Genomic DNA, 14215 nt, shown 5'->3' on the forward strand with positions numbered 1-14215 from the left:
CAGGAAAAATTGGGACTGTCTACTATTATTTCTGTTGTTCTCAATCAGGGAGGTACCTCAAGCCTCAACGGGGTTCTCACCATTTGAGTTACTATACAGTAGACACCCAACAGGACTGCTAGATATAGCCAAGGAAACTTGGGCACAAGATGCTACTCCCTACAATACTGTGGTACAACACATATATATAGCAACCCACAGGGGCATACAATCAGGACATACAGTCATCTTCAGTCTATAAAAATGCATGTTTATAAGGAGCATTATAATGCTGTATACTATAGTTGACCTGGGGGGCTGGGTTGTTAGTTGGCCTGCAACTGTATGTTTAAAAACTAAAAATGAAGACTATGACCCATAAATATTAATATAGGACTATTTCCATATACAAGTATAGGATTCCTTATCTGGAAACCCAGAACATTCCGAATTACGGAAGACTCAATTATAACCAAATAATTCACATTTTTAAAAATAATTTCCCTTTTTCTCTGTAATAATAAAACAGTACCCTGTACTTGATCCCAACTAAGATATAATTACCCCTTATTGGGGGCAGAACAGCCCTATTGGGTTTATTTAATGGTTAAATGATTCCCTTTTCTCTGTAATAATAAAACAGTACCATGTAATTGATCCCAATTAAGATATAATTACCCCTTATTGGGGGCAGAACAGCCCTATTGGGTTTATTTCATGGTTAAATGATTCCCTTTTTCTCTGTAATAATAAAATAGTACATGTACTTGATCCCAACTAAGATATAATTATTCCTTATTGAGTGCAGAACTATCCTACTGGGTTTATTTAATGTTCAAATGATTTTTTAGTACACTTAAGGTATGGAGATCCAAATTATGGCAAGATCCCTTATACGGAAAACCCCAGGTCCCGAGCATTCTGGATAACAGGTCCCATACCTGTAGTACAAACTGATCTCTTAACAGGTAACAAATGAACATATAAAAAAAAGCATTCAAAACAAAGAGTTATTTGCTTTTTTTGAGCATCTATGAAACATGTGCAGAGGTGAAGCAAAATAATATTTACTCCTTACTATTTACATTAGAGACACTCAAAGAGACAAACAATTATATAAGTATATAAGTAAAAAGACATTGGGGATAATTTAGATAGGCAACAAATTCCATCATTGCAGTTACACAGAGCAACCAATTAGACTGTAGATATTCGTAGATATTCGCAGCAACAATTCAGATCTTTGCTTTCAGTTTTACATTTTCAGTAGACTATATGTAGTAGTAGACTATATTCTTATTGGTTGCTGCATCTTTTACTAAATGAGTGCCATTATATCATAAGGACAGATAAAGCCCCACATTAAATCAAGATTTACGTTGCTAAATGAAGATTATTTGTGTCCATATGCAGAGCATCAATAGGTGCTGAGTGCACAAAGAACAGGTGTAAGGCTAAACTGGCAACAAGGTGGATAGGCAAGGACACAGACAATCCAAGTTTTAGTTCATATGGCTTTGTAAATAGGAATCTGTATAGTAGTCATATACGTGAAAAGGAATATCTGGGGTTCTCGTTCAAAAAACCCCCTGTAAGAAATTTGTCTCATAATATATTTTTGATCACAAGTAAAACACAAAGCGTCTTAATGTATTCATATCCGCGAAACTGAAATGTAGATAGTACTCCAAATATGGAACCTGAAATATACCCTGTAGGGCAGCATATCAAGGAATAGAAGCCATATACTGACCAGGAGTATCTTCAGCAGAACTTTCTGGCTGCCTTTCCAGTCCTCCTACATGGATGGCCAATAATCCATCTACCGCAGTTATGAATTTATGTACTGCATATTTCTGTTGAGTTATGATGACATATGCAGCCGAAATGTAATATGATCTGCCTTCCTTTTTTACTTTCTTTCTTGTAATTGACTGGCTTAGAATAAAGAAATGATTTTCTTTGTCCAGTCATGCTTTTAATATTATTTATTATTTCTCTATAATTACTTGTCCTTATTAGATATAGATAATTTTCAGTATTCTATAATGTTCATTAAATGTAGATAAAATATGTTTTTATGCTATAGGCATGGTGGGGATTAATACAGCAGTCTCGTATTTATTAGAAGTTTAATGACTGCACAGAAACCTGCAGCCATAAATACAGCACTGCCTGCATTCATTGTATTTATGAGGGGCAGAAGGGGGAGGTACATAGGTACCCCCCATAACTTAAACTTTATTTAGATGTAAAACCTATATAGCAGTGGTAGATGGAGGCTGCAATGGGGCCCTGTACTTCCTGCCTGCACTGCCAGACCTAGGGCAGATGTGCTTTCTGTATGACCACTAAGGGGAGCGCTTTTGTACCCCTTACTGCTCCTGCACTTTTGCTTTGGGCCTGAGAACAGAGATAGGAAAGCAATAGAAAAATAATAAAATATTCTCCATATAAGACAAACTCAGACAAAAATTAAGGTAAAACAGTGAATAAACAGTAAAGTAGTTAGTAGGAGTAGTAATAAAATAAATAAAATACCTGCATCGATCCTGGGATCTCCCGGCAAGAAACCACTTCTGGTGCAGATTTACTGTGAAATCACATGACAAAATTCACTCAATTTAGATATTTTTCTTTTAAATTCCTATTACCGTGTTGTACCTTGATGTAGCCCCTTGATGTAGCCCATGACCCTTCAGGGAACCATGAAATTATTATGAGAAATAAAACAATAAACAATAAAACTGGGGATAACAAAATAAACTAATAAGTGAGAATATTCAGAATAGATCACAGAATAGCCCCTAGAACTTAAAATGTCATTTATATTTAAAAAAAAATACATCTTTAGAAATTCAGACAATGTGGACACTGTTTTACAGAAAATCACCATAAGATACAGAAAAACAATATAATTACATGACAAGTATAATATAATAAAATGTCCATTGAAAACCTCCAACATAGAATTCCATTGAATTTTACATTGTAGACCCAAAAAACCTTCTAAACTGTATCTCTTTATAACAATGTGCAGAATAAAATAAGAAACATTACAGTACGTCCATTACGAAAGGCAAACCTTGCTGTTGGGGATCTCTTATGTAGGGCTAGAATGAAAGTCTTCATTATGGATAGATTTTCATCTGTTAAGAGTATAAAGTAGACGGATCTTTAAACATTTGGGGCATTGAAATGAGATTGAAAGGATTAGTGAGCGGTAATATGTGATTATCAAAGCCATTACCAACCCATAAAATCAATCAAGTGATTAGACTGTTACTACTTGTGGGAATGGGAAGTTGCTTTGCAGACTTTGACAAAGGAATTACCATGGGAAAAGAACTATTGCAGGGTAATGATGTGTGAAGTTGCTGCACCCACAACTTGTAAATACATTAAAGAAATAAATTGATGGTTTCATTAATTAAACAATGCCATCTTAGAAAGTGTGATGTTGTTACATCCATTCTGTAATGCGGTGACTTTCCCTAAAGGTGTATTTTGTTTCAGAATAATCTTTATTATGAGGAGTCTCACAGACTCATCTGTGAAGACATCACAAATTTGGATTTTGTTGGATTTTGTTGTTTGAGTAGATTTTAATGTATTTTCATAGTGGTCAAGGAATGGTTCCTCATGCTTTTTTCGGCATGTTTCACAATTAGTGATGGGTGAAATGATTCGCCAGGCATGGATTTACGGCAAATTTCCGTCTTTCGCCATTGGCGGATTGTTTCGCAAAACGGCTGAAAACATTTGCAGCGGAAAAATTCGCTGATCGTCCAAAAACTGTCGCCCGCTACAAAAGAATAGCCGCGCAACAAAAAAATAGCCTTGCGACAAAAGAATAGCCTTGCAACAAAAAAATAGCCGTGGGCAACAAAAAAATAGTCGCGGGCGACAATTTTTTTTTGATGTGCATCATCTTCGCCGTTTCGTGAGTTTTTCGCCGTTTCGCAAATCTTTAGAAAAATTTGCGAATTTTCCGGCGAAGCGAAATGGGACAGATTCGCTCATCACTATGCACAATGCATCAGTATCAATGTATCAATGGCCACCATCAGATGCTGAGCTTTTAAATTGGATTTGCCAGGGAATGCACTAACAGATATCTAGGAAAAGAAGGGGTACACAGAGCTGAATATCAGATTGCTTTATTGACTAAACAGTATCCAAAAAAGCACACATAATACATTTCTCTGTAAATGTGAGAAACTTCCATCCAATTTGATTATGTGCACCCCTGAGTGGTAATGAGCGAATCTGTCCTGTTTCGCTTCACCATAAAATTCACCAAAATTTGCAAAACGGAGAGAAATTTGTGAAATACATTTGTCGTGCAATTTTTTTTGTCGTCTGCGTCATTTTTGCTCGCCCGCGTCTTTTTTTTTGTCGCCCGCATTTATTTGCCACAATTGTGCCCAATTTGCCACGACCGTGCCCTTTTTTGACACGACTGCACCCTTTTTGACATGGCCACGCCCAATTTGACGCACTGCGGAAATTGCGGAAAAGTGCGCCGTTTTTTTCCGCTGCAAATTTCCCCGGAAGTGATCATGGTGAAATGCGAAAATTCGCTGCAAATCCATGCCTGGTGAAAAAATTTGCTTATCGCTACCCCTGAGGAAAAATACTCCATACAGTATGTTTCTAATGTTTCCATTATTAAGGAAAAGCCTTAAAAACTATAGTAGGTCACTATCTCCAAGGAGTTTTTTTTCTACTTCTAATAAACAATAAAAAAAAACTCAAATGTTTATTTATTTAAAAATCAGAATATGAAATATTAAATCAAGTAAAATTGTGTAAAAATTTGAATACCTTGAATTTGTGAGTTTACAAGTTAAAAGAAACTCAAATATCTAAAAAATATCTTCTATTTAATTTCTCAATTAGTGATGAGCGAAATTATTCACCAGGCATGGATTTGTGGTGAATTTCGACATTGGTGGATTTATTCACGAAACGGGCACAAAAGTTCACCACGGAAAAATTTGCCACATGACAAAAAAATGTTGCCCACAACTATTTTTTTGACGTGCGTCTTTTCAAAGATTTTCAGTGAAGCGAAACAGGACAGTTTCGCTCATCACTATTCTCAAGCTTTTGGATGCTGAAGTTTTACATTGAGTTATGAGTTATTCTGCATTTAATAAATGTATGTTTTTAATCCATAATTTGTATATTAAAAGTTTTAGTGCAAAACAATTTGAATCAAGGAAAAAAAATCAAATTCTAACATTGATAAATCACTCCCTTAGGGGCTGATTTACTAAGACACGAATTCCGACCGAATTGGAAAAATTCCGATTGGAAAACGAACATTTTGCGACTTTTTCGTATTTTTTGCGATTTTTTCGGCGCCTTTACGACTTTTCGGAAATTATCGCGACTTTTTCGTTACCAATACGATTTGCGCTAAAAAACGCGAGTTTTTCGTAGCCATTCCGAAAGTTGCGATTTTTTCGTAGCGTTAAAACTTGCGCGAAAAGTTGCGTTTTTTTCGTAGCGTTAAAACTTAAAAGGCGCGACGTTTTGCGCAAGTTTTAACACTACGAAAAAATCGCAACTTTTTGCGCAAGTTTTAACGCTACGAAAAAATCGCAACTTTCGGAATGGCTACGAAAAACTCGCGTTTTTCCGCAAAAATCGTATTGGTAACGAAAAAGTTGCGATAATTTTCCGAAAAAATCGCAAAATACCGATCATTACGAAAAAAACGCAATCGGACGCATTCGGCCCGTTCGTGAGTAAGTAAATGGGCCCCTTAGTGTTGCACTTACCAAATACTGATATTAAATATTCTGCTAAGTTAATTACATATGGCTATTTGACACCTTGCCAGTAGTTGTTACTGTATCAATGGTTAATGTATGAAAAAAACCCTTTCTGTGGATAATTTAAAAGACCAATATCCTCTTTCTGGGTATGCAATTGTGCCTTCCAAAATATTACTGTAAAAGATGAGAAATTGTAGATTCTTTTGTACATTAATAGGGAATTGCTATGGCAGCCATTGAGTGAGAAAAAAATCATTAACCTGCATATGGAGTTAAGGTGGCCATACACGAGGCGATTTCGCTCGTTGTGCGATGAACGATTATATCGACAAACGATCGTATGGCGATCGAGTTCCCATACGATATGCCATCCACGGGCAACGATAATTCGGGAAAGATTTTGTCGCATCATTATCGTAAAATACCTACGATCGTACATCTACGTACGATCGATGTCGTTGCTGGCAATCGTGACATGCGCAGAGAACAATCGTTGAAAGACAAATGTCTGACACTCACACCAACTGGCAGATTTTATCGTTAAACGACCAAAATTTTTAAACCTGGCCGATCGATTTTGGGGACGATAATGTCGGCTCGTTTAGTGGGCCGACGATCGTTCGTACACCACCAACTATACGATAACTTAACGATAGCATCGGATCGTTCGGGAATCGGTCGTTTGTAAGTAAAAAATTGGTCCATGTATGGCCACCTCCCAGGGGAATCCAATTTTAGTTCTTAACTAGGAATAGCCATATAGTGTGTTATAGGAGTAAGTAAGGACCCACCTATTGCCAGTCAGGGCAGCCGAGCAACCCAGCATAGATGCCTCAATGACAGGGTCAGACTGGGCCACTGGGGCACTGGGGAAAAACCTGTTGTGCCCCGGCCATGACTCAATCCCCGCTGGGCACTCCCTTGAGCCACCAGTCTCCCTCCCCCAATGCGCAGAAGGTATGTTTAAATTACACGCGGTTGGAGGAGGGGGTCAGATGTGATGTGGGGGCCCCTGTGGGGAGTGTGAAGGAAGCAGCAGGGGCTCCTTGGGGGGTGCAGGGGCCCCTGAGGCAGCAGCCCTGGTGGGCCCTAGACCCCCCAGTCCAACCCTGCTTAGTGATAAGTAGTGATGTAGCGAACATCGCCGAAAATGTTCGCGAACCCGTTCGCGGACTTTCGCCAAAACTCTCGAATATTCGCGAACTTTGCGACCCCCATAGACTTCAAGAAGGCGAACTTTAAAACCTAGAAAAGCCATTTCTGGCCAGAAAACTGATTTTAAAGTTGTTTAAAGGGTGCCACGACCTGGACAGTGACATGCAGGAGGGGGATCAAGGGCAAAAACTTCTCTGAAAAATACTTTGTAAAAAAACGCCCAAAAAAAAAAACGCCAAAAAATAACGCCAAAAAAACCCGCAAGCTATTCCTATGTATATGCATAGGCGATAAAACGAAGCGACAAAACGCGGCGGAAAAACCAAGGCGAAAAAACGCGGCGCCAAAAAAAACGCGGCGAACCCAAAGTGGCGAACATCGGCAAAAGTCCACTAATTTGCGCGAACGCGAACACCCGATGTTCCCGCGAATTAGTTCGCCGGCGAACAGTTTGCTACATCTCTAGTGATAAGGAGGGTGTTTCTCTATAGAGAGGATGCCCATTCTACAAGTAGTTTCCATCACCAGACCATTAGCGGGGGGTGAAGAGTAATGATTGGTGTTACTGAATGGATATTTATGGATTAGTAAATCACAGACTTTAAAATAAGGGTTTCATTTTTTTAGTTTTCAGTGCCTTGTTTTACTGACAGGGTAAAATAGGGGTTAACTTGATGTTCAGGTTTGGTAGCAAATAAAGTGGCTAATATTATATGGTTCCGTGATTACTGACCTCAGAGCTACAAAGCAGATCAATCCCTAAGACAGATTATTGTTGTTGCTAATTTTATCACTTATCTTACTATCCAGCTGAGCTTATATTCATGCCCATGTGTCTCTGTTAAAAGTAGTTGCTAAGGCAGAGAAACTTAGATATTAACTTACATTCCAAAATGGAGGGCTCTAAATAAAAAGCTAAAATTGACAGAAAAAGACAAAAATAAAAGTAGAATTAGTTACTAGTTGTCTTCAAATATAGGTATGGAAACTGTTAACCAGAATGTGCAGGAACTGGGGATTTCTGCATAAGGGGTCTTTCTGTAATTTGGATCCCCATGCCTACAAAAAAAATCATTTAAACATTAAATAAACCCAATAGGATTGTTTTGCCTTCAATAAGGATTAATTATATCTTAGTTGGGATCAAGTACAGGTACTGTTTTATTAGTACTGTACATAGGAAAAGGAAATCCTTTTTAAAAATTAAAATTATTTGATTAAAATGGAGTCTATGGGAGGTGGCCTTCCCATAATTTGGAGCTTTTTGTATACAGGGTTTCTGGATAATGGATCCCATACCTGTACTAATATTTATATCATACTTAGTTTAATGTTAGTTTCAAGATAAGTACTGCCTTAATATTATTCATAGTATGACACTTTTGCTAAAATAGAAAATTTGTTCTACAGTGATTCAAATTCATGCAGAATGTTGTCACTTGTGCAGAAAGATTTGACTAAATTGCAGAACTGGGCAGAAAACTAGCAAATGAGGTTTAGGGACTGATTTACTAACCCACGAATCCGAATCCGAATGGGAAAAATTCTGATTGGAAAACGAACATTTTGCGACTTTTTCGTATTTTTTGCGTTTTTTTTCGTCGCCGTTCCGACTTTTTGTAAATTGTCACGACTTTTTCGTAACCATTACGACTTGCGAGAATTGTTGCGACTTTTTCGTAGCCGTTACGATTTGCTTGTATCTTGTCGCGACTTTTTCGTATTGAGCGATCGTAAACTGCGGGCAAAACTTTCAGACTTAGCATGATTTTGGAGGCCTCCCATAGGGCTCAATGGCACTCTGCAGCTCCAACCCGGCCCAAGGAAAGTCTCCCATAGGGCTCAATGGCACTCTGCAGCTCCAACCCGGCCCAAGGAAAGTCTCCCATAGGACTCAATGGCACTCTGCAGCTCCAACCTGGCCCAAGGAAAGTCTCCCATAGGGCTCAATGGCACTCTGCAGCTCCAACCTGGCCCAAGAAAAGTCTCGATACTGAAGCTTGAATGAATCCAAAACTTTCGTACTCGGCGCGAAGGCTACGAAAAAGTCGCGACAATGTGCGCAAGTCGTAACGCTACGAAAAAGTCGCAGCATTTTGCAAAACAGTTGTAACGGCTACGAAAAAGTAGCGGCAATTTACGGAAAAATCACAAAATACCGATCATTACGAAAAAAACGCATTCGGACGCCTTCGGACCGTTCGTGGATTAGTAAATTAGTCCCTTGGTGTTGATAAGTGCAAGATGATGCTCTTTTATAGAAATAACATAAATGTGTGTTATACACTAACATGGTAGTATGTTGCCTTCTTATTGAGAAGAATTTGGGGATTTTTGTGGATAAAAAACTATGTAGCTCTAGGCAGAGATACAAAGGGACTGATTTATTATAGCTCCAGCCTCCGGGTCTTTGGCAGCATGCAGAGGGAATCTAATACAGAAACCACGCTTGAATTCAGGAACTCACAAGTGGTTTTAGTAACCAATTTGTGGAGCCCTAATAAATTAGCCCCTTAGTGGCTACTAAATTTCAAACTGTAGAGCTTCTGAACAAAGACCTAGTCATTTAAGGCCATAAAAAAGAAGTTCAACTGCAAACAGTTTAGAATATCACCATCTTACTTAAGGTGAATTTACAGGTTATCTACCTGTTTGTCTATGAAAAAAATCAGCATCTGGTGTTTTATGAAGGTGGAACACATTTGTGCAAGTTGGGCAGAAACCCCTTTACTTGATGTGTAGAACGACTTGTTCTTAATACAATAAGCTACTGACACAGTGAAAGTTTTATGTGACCTTTAGATATTTTTATTGAATTGTAATTACTTAGGCTTATTTATGGGTGAAAATGTGAGATACATGAAAGCGAAGGTCGCAGGGACACAAAGACATTGTGTGACAGGTCACAAGGGTATTAAATCTTTGAAACACAATGCACTTTGCTTCTATAAAACATAAAGGCCAGGGCATTGTTCTGGGTGACATAAAATCTGGCATTGGCCTTATTTAGCAGCATTGTCTAAGGCATAAAGCATTAACACTGTTCCCTTATTTTAAAGAGCAGAGTGTTGAAACATGTGTCATGTTTTTATATGAAAAAGGAACATGCAACTAGATAAAAACCTTTATCGCTCTCAAATTTGCAATGGTATTCTCTAAATCACCACCCAACAAAACAAATGAATATGTGTATATTTATCTGCATAAAAATTTCTATGTGCCTGTTAAAGAGTAAAACGTCCTTTATTCCCCTAGTAAAAAAGTCTTCTATCTGCAATGATACCTATTAGTATATAAACTACTAGTGAGTTTGCTTTCATATTAATATAATGGCCCATCTTAGAGTATTTTTACTTCCACTTCCATGTGAGCTGGCGTATTTTTCAAGGGGTGAAAAGGCCCTTTCCTATAACATTCTCCAAAAACTATACAAGTGAATAGGTTGTCATTAAAGAAGGAAAAAAAAACCATTATAAAGTGCGTGTTCAGGTGAAGGGCCAGCTGCTGTTTTATAAGAAGGCAACAACTGAAGCATTACAGTGTTTTTTTTACATCTAGATTTAATATGTCTTTGTTTAACATGAACTTGTTTAAATATAGTCCATTCAAGCAAATACATGCAACTTCGAAAGCACAAATGAGTATACTTGATCCATATAACTCAACTGAGATAAAACAGACTGAATGAAAATAAGCTTGAGTTGATGTAAAATGTATGCACTTCCTCTAAGGGGCAAATTCATTATAGTGTATAAGCCAACATTACTGGTGATGTTTGCCTATAGCAACCAATCAGATCTTTGCTTTTGTTTTTTAACTTGTAGGTGTCTGTTTAATTCCAGTTGCTGATTGGTATGTAAGTTAACTGCTGTAGGGGAAAGGGTAATACCCTGGTAGGGGTGTCAATATGTTAGGCATACCCCATTGTGTTAAATTGCTGACTTTTCCCCCTGGACCTGGTGCTTCTTTTTGGAAGAAATTTCACCAGTTCTGAGATCTTTCTTGCCTATAGTTTCCAAGGTTCCCGTTGTGGCTTCCTCAGGCTTCCAGACTTGTCAGACACACAATAATACATTTTTTACAGTGTTATTGTACTGCATATATGCAAGCTTAGAAAGTCACAAGGGAGGCTTGGGAAATTCTGGCATGAAGTAACAATCCCCAAACCAGTCATTTTTTTTCAAACAGGAGCTACAATCCAGAGAAGCTTAGGCTGATGCCACACGCTGCGTTTTTACGCAGCGTATTTTCTCAGCCTAAAAACGCCGCACAAGCCACACAAGCCCCTGACTATGGCGTTTTTCAGCCTAGTACTGGTGACGTAGCAAATCCCGTTTCCATGGTGCTAATAGAATAGTGCGAAATAGCAAAAAATGCTGCGTATTTCCGCTAGGTCTGGCAGCTGCCTTTGTGTATACATAGGAATAGCTTGCTGTGCAAATACTGGCGTATTTCGGCAAACGCTTGAAAAATCCATGGTAAGGTGTTTTCTAGCGTATTTATGCATTGTGTGGTTTGCTTCGAGTCTTTTCAAGTTATTTCTATGGATGATGATATCGTGCATTTTTCAGCCGCCGAGAGAATTAGAAAATACGCAGAGTAAAAACGCCACGTGTGGCATCAGCCTTACTGATGATTTGATACACGGTGAGGGGGGAGGGGGAACTAACATATTGGCACCTCCCAGTGTATTACTCTGAAAACTTAAATTGTAAAATAGCTTGAATGTTGAAAATACATTTCCCATTTATGAAATAGAAGATCACTAGGTTTGAGCTGCCAAACAATATGTCCGAGTCTTGCTTTTGTAGTACAGTTGCAGGGACTATACTTAGAAAGGATATTAATGCTGACCTGGTAAGAATACAAAGCCATTCAACTAATTTGGTAAGAGTAAAAGAACAATGAAACTGTAAGGAAAGACCGTCTAAGTTGTTCACTCTGGAGAAAAGGCACCTGCAAGGAACATGAATACTCTTTGCAAACACTTTCGAGGAGATTATAGACATAGACAAGTCATTTCGCATGACGCACTATCGCAATGCATTATTTACCTTGCATTGTGTTAATTAGCGAATAGAAATAGTACTAACGCATGATTCACAAACACATATGAAGCGTTAAATGCGCTAAATATCACATTAATCTGTGCGAATATTAACACCTACTTGGGGTAGACGGTACTTTAAGAAAATTGCAGTTCGTGAGCTTTTGGCAACACAATATGGACTTTGCAGTGGGATTTTTTCAAGTCTGTGTTGGCCCTAGAGTGATGCAGCCTCCAGTTTGCAGGGAAATGGTCATTTTCAGAACGGTAGTTTTCAGAAAGTAACTGCTACGTTCGTAATAGCTTGCGGTAATATGGTGTGTATGGCTAATATGGCGTGGAAATCATCGCGCATGCGTTAAAATATCGCATAAAATTGGTCATCGTGAGTTAAATAATGCAAAGAACATCACGTCTTAATTATGACACGTGTCCTTTTAGTGAAACGAGCGTTAAGTTGCAAAAAATAAGAAGCAATAAAATTTTAGTGAACTTTAGTGAATCGGCCCCATAGATGGGGATGTTTTTTTCACATAGAAAAGTATAAAGAAGCAGTATTAGATTTCCAAATGATGTGTCCCTAGGCCAGCCGCCTCCTCCACCCCTGCCACTCATACATAGCACTCAGGACTGGGAATGGGAGATATAGAACAAGGAAATATAGATGCAACTGGGTGGCATGTCCCCCTGTGGCCTTCCCACAAATCGGGGCCTGCAAAGAACACCATGATGTTAAGTCCTTGAATGCTTGTGAGAGCATATTCCGTTAATACCCTTGAAAGAGGCTTTTATGACTTGAACATGCAAAATATCAAGTGCTAAAGTTAGTTTTGTATATTCATGTAAATGCATATGTGTGTGTGTTCATGCTGGAGGAAAATACAGAATGGTCGAACTTCATGGACAATAGTACCTTTTTGTTTATCTCAAATTAACTACATTATGTAAATTCAATCAATATTACACTTTGCCTTCCTTGGTGTTACTGTGGGTGCAAACATTGGTTCAACATTGCCAAAGCTTTATTGGACCCAGTGGTACCAAAGAAAAGTGCAAAGAACTTTGCTGGTGTCCTACACTCTTAGGAAAAAGTGTGAAAATGAATGAAGAAAATCTTCTACTGACTAAATGTAGTATTTATTAGAACAACAGCAATAGGGAAAAAGAATGAAGCATGAGCCTATAAATCATTCCACTTCAAGCCACTCTATTGTTTTGCAGGTCCTGTGACCAATCCAAACTATTTACAATGCACTGTCCAACTCTCTAATGACAAAAGGCGTGTCATATATCAAACAGCATGGACATTGTTCTACCTGCATTTCTGCAGTACTGGATATCACAATACAGTTTTTGTTCTGAAGCATGAAAAGGTATATTCATTTGTAGAAAGTGCTTGGCACTCATTGGGGTTTATTTAAAGCAAAATAAAAAAGAAATCATATTTGGTGTATACTCATAACCAGCCCACTCTTAGGATCATTGTCAGAAAAATGTATTGAATTATTAAAGATGCCAAACTACCCTAAGGGGCACATTTACTAATCCACGAATCCGAATCCGAATGGGAAAAATTTTGATTTGAAACGAACATTTTGCGACTTTTACGTATGTTTTGCGATTTTTTTCATCGCCGTTACGACTTTTTCGTAAATTGTTGCGACTTTTTCATAGACGTTACGACTTGTGCGAATTGTCGCAACTTTTTCGTAGCCGTTACGATTTGCTTGTATATTGTCGCGACTTTTTCGTATTGAGCGCTCTTAAACGGCGGGCAAAACTTTCAGACTTTGCATGATTTTGGAAGCCTCCCATAGGACTCAATGGCACTCTGCAGCTCCAACCTGGCCCAAGGAAAGTCTCCCATAGGGCTCAATGGCACTCTGCAGCTCCAACCCGGCCCAAGGAAAGTCTCCCATAGGGCTCAATGGCACTCTGCAGCTCCAACCTGGCCCAAGGAAAGTCTCCCATAGGGCTCAATGGCACTCTGCAGCTCCAACCCGGCCCAAGGAAAGTCTCCCATAGGGCTCAATGGCACTCTGCAGCTCCAACCTGGCCCAAGGAAAGTCTCCCATAGGGCTCAATGGCACTCTGAAGCTCCAACCTGGCCCAAGGAAAGTCTCCCATAGGGCTCAATGGCACTCTGCAGCTCCAACCTGGCCCAAGGAAAGTCTCCCATAGGGCTCAATGGCACTCTGCAGCTCCAACCTGGCCCAAGGAAAGTCTCCCATAGGACTCAATGGCACTC

The sequence above is a fragment of the Xenopus tropicalis genome, chromosome 4 (genome assembly GCF_000004195.4).
Source record: "Xenopus tropicalis strain Nigerian chromosome 4, UCB_Xtro_10.0, whole genome shotgun sequence".
Classification (NCBI taxonomy): domain Eukaryota; kingdom Metazoa; phylum Chordata; class Amphibia; order Anura; family Pipidae; genus Xenopus; species Xenopus tropicalis.